This window comes from Procambarus clarkii, chromosome 12, assembly GCF_040958095.1.
Source record: "Procambarus clarkii isolate CNS0578487 chromosome 12, FALCON_Pclarkii_2.0, whole genome shotgun sequence".
Lineage (NCBI taxonomy): Eukaryota > Metazoa > Arthropoda > Malacostraca > Decapoda > Cambaridae > Procambarus > Procambarus clarkii.
Genome location: NC_091161.1, coordinates 50155781 through 50159401, shown reverse-complemented (window position 1 = coordinate 50159401; position 3621 = coordinate 50155781).

Genomic DNA, 3621 nt, shown 5'->3' with positions numbered 1-3621 from the left:
ACCCGAAGGGGTTCACGGCGACTACCACGAGGGGGGACGAGTAAACGTGTCCGCCTGGAGAATAGAATGGCCCTGGGCATCAAGGGCATGTCGAATATCGTCGTGGCAGTCCCGCAGATTCCGAACACCGGTCGCAACATGGGGCGGGAGGAGAATGGTGCCAACACTGGCATTCAACTGAGCGTTCTTTGAGACCCGAACAGGGGTCTCGCCAAGGCAGGATAAGGCAGCCAAGCGGGAAGCTGCATCCTGAGAAGGAGCAGCAATGACACGTGTACCGAGATGAGTGGGGTAACAGAGGCATCCAAGGAATCAACGAGATTTCGATGAAGGGAGAAATCATCAGGAGGCGCAGAATCAAGAGGGAGGAGATAAAAATATTTGGCCCACGAAGCGGGACCAAACAAGGCTTGATAGGTATCAGAACGGGAAGGAATCGGGTGAGGGCGGCTGTGTCGTGGACGGCGTTGAGAACCCCCAGAGAAAGAGGGGGGGTTAAAAGGAGCAGTAGTTACAACTAGAGATGGAGCCGTGCCAGGAGACGAGGTAGTTACCACTGGGGGCTTGGGGCTCGACCCAACCACAGAAGGAGGGAGGGGAGCCGAGGGGAGGAGTCAGAGAGTCCAAAGGAGGAGCAAGGTCAGGGCCCAATGCAGCAGAGGCTACAGAGCCCGGTCTTCCAACACGGACAGACTCGGGGGCTTGGTCGCCCACCCCACGAGCCTGAGAAGGTAAAAGAGAAACTGAAACATCGGTTAACATCGCTACGAAAAAGAAATATTCATTCACGAATGTGCCCCCCACAGCCACCATGGAGCCACAATTAGAGGCAGGACACCCAACAAGAAGCTATAGCCGATCATGCATGGGCCACCTGTAACACTGTAAAGGTGTTTAGTTTAGTTTAATACATACATAGAGTACATGAGTCACAGACAGGGATTAGAGAAGGCGCCAGTTTGTCCACCGGAAAGTCACACGTCTAAGAGTTAATGACCTCAAGTGACCTGAGGTCAGATCATGAGAATTTCACCTTGCTTCTACTAATCTCTTAATTGTAGTCTGGTAGCCTTCAAACATGCCGACGTTTAAGGAGTGGCTTGGTAGTGCCGGAGGCTATCTACTTGTGGGCGGAGTTAGTACTAGGGTCCCCAATATATACTGAGGGAGCATAGAGCATTGAAGCATTAAGAGAAGAACAGCAGACGAGCCAGCAGAGCAGAGAAGACAGCCCTATCAGGGAGGCTGTCGGCCGGCAGGGCGGGAGTCTCTGTCAACTACGGACCCCCCCCCCCTCTCTATCCAGCTATAGGCACACACTTGGTGAGTTGAGCAGTAAGGTGACTTGGTCGTGTTTACATATGTTGTGTGATGATCAGGGGCAGTCAAGTTGTAGGGTTCTCGAATTCTTGGATGATGACTCACTTTGCATATTAAACTGGAACATTTTAATTGAATTGCTAAGTTAGGATACTTATCATGAAAAATATAATTGTTGAATTTATTATTTAAATGGTCTTTCACTGTGTTCCCTAGAGAGTTGAGTTGAGGTGAGAAAGCCTAGCTCTGTGGTTACTGGTTTCATGATATTAATGAGTACATGTTTGGAGTTGATACATGGTAATAACATCTTTTGAGAATATTTTGATACAGACAAGTTCCATTCCTTGTCTTGTATGTAATGATCATGAATGGATGGTGGCAGCATTTCGTCTTCTACTATCTACTTTCTACTTCTACTAGCTACTCTTCTACTTCTACCTATCTACACCTCTCCCTCCACCCCCTCTCTGAACTCTCACTTTCAACTAATGACCCTCCCCGCCCCTCCCACCTCTCTACCTCTCTCACCCCAAACCCTCACTAATTACTTCACTATTCATTTATTTTCTTTCGTTTTCTCTTATACGTTTGTGGCAATGATTCTGTATTCTAGAGTTCTCTCTAGAGTTTCGGGTAGCTGATCCAGTTACGGCGCCTTGTAGTCTTAGCACCTAGGTAGTCAAATACCTAGGTTACAAGGTGTTGAACGAGAGAGGCTGCCTTAGGAACTCTGGGAGTGCTCTAGAATAGTTAGCTAACTGGGGACGGGATAACGGACTAGAGAGAGCTGTTTCCCCCGGCCTCGTTAGTTAACTGGGGGGTGGAATAATGGACAAGATAGAGCTATTTCCCCCACCCCCCCCGTTACAATGTTGGCAGCGGTGTTGAACAATGTTGTAGGTAGTTGGTGTTCTTTTAACATTGTTCAGTCCCACGTGTCTTTTTGCCGCTCAGGCGCTATCAGGGAGATCTTGACATGTGTTTATTATTCGCGATTTAGCGAGCTTTGTTCAGGTTAGGAGATGGTGATTCTCTGGTGTTGTGTTAAGTGATTTTGTGAGTTTTGTGGTATTCAGGGAATGTTCACCAGAACTTGCGTGTGTAGTGATTTATGTTAGTGATAAGATTTGGTGATTTGGGAACTTAGCGGTGTTGGTAGTGCAGGTCAGCTGAGTGTGACAGGTGACCTCGCATATCCCAGGGGGATACCCAGCCACCGCTGGTCTCCAGGTCAGTGGGGAGTGGCAGGTGTAGTTCTTAAGTAGTTTTAAGGAGTGGTTCTGCTCAGATTATTGCGATCGACTGTTTTACTCCATTTGAACGCAATAACCCGAGGTGTACTGGTATTGTACAGCATGCTAGGGGGAGGCTTAGTATGTCAGTAGACTTCACGTTGGGGACGCTCGACGTTAGATAGTCTGGTCACAGGGGTGGCAACAGTTTGGAGTTGTTGACCGGCGGAGAAGCTAGGGAAACACTCTGGGTCACGTAGGTGGCTGTAGGTTAAGGGTGGGAGTAACGGTTAATTAAGTACGTAAGATTAGGAACGGTACAGTTAAGTTTAGGCTAAGTGTTTTGTCTATTAGTGTTGATTTTTTTGTGACAAGTTAAAAGTAGTGATGACCTTATTCTCTCTTCTCTAACTTTACTCTGTTACTGTTTTATGTTCCACCAAGTCAATATCATTCAGAGTTAATTGGATTATTTTAAAAATTTAAGTGTAGTCGTTGCCAGGAGGAGAGCGGTATGACTGGACTGTGTAAACCCTATACAAACTACAGGGTCACACAACAGCATGGAACACGGGTATTGTCGCCTTTATGTTCATCCACAGGTGGGAGCCAGAGGAGAGGCGCAACGCATATGCAGAAGAGAGAGACGGCTGCTTGGTACCAGACTCAGGGGCGTTCCTCACCATCACGACAACCAGCCCCCCTACCTGGAGGTCATGGCTCCACCACCACCACCACCCCAGGGGACCCCAAGATGCAGCCCTCTCGGTCGGTCAACATTGGTCTACCCAGTGGACCCCAGGACGGACGGACCCCAGTGGACCCCAGACGACCCAGTAAAGATGGAAGAGGAGCAACAACGACTCCAGTCTGTCCCACCAACATCGGTCTACCCAGGATGGACCCCAGGACGGACAGACCCCAATGGACCCCAGGTCGCTTGTCAAAGACCCATGGGAGGAGGAAGAAAGAAGAAGGAAGAGAGAAGAAGGAAGAGAGAAGAAAGAAGAGAGAAGAAAGAAGAAGAAGATAAGACAAGCTGAGTGAGACACGATGCCTAGTGTCC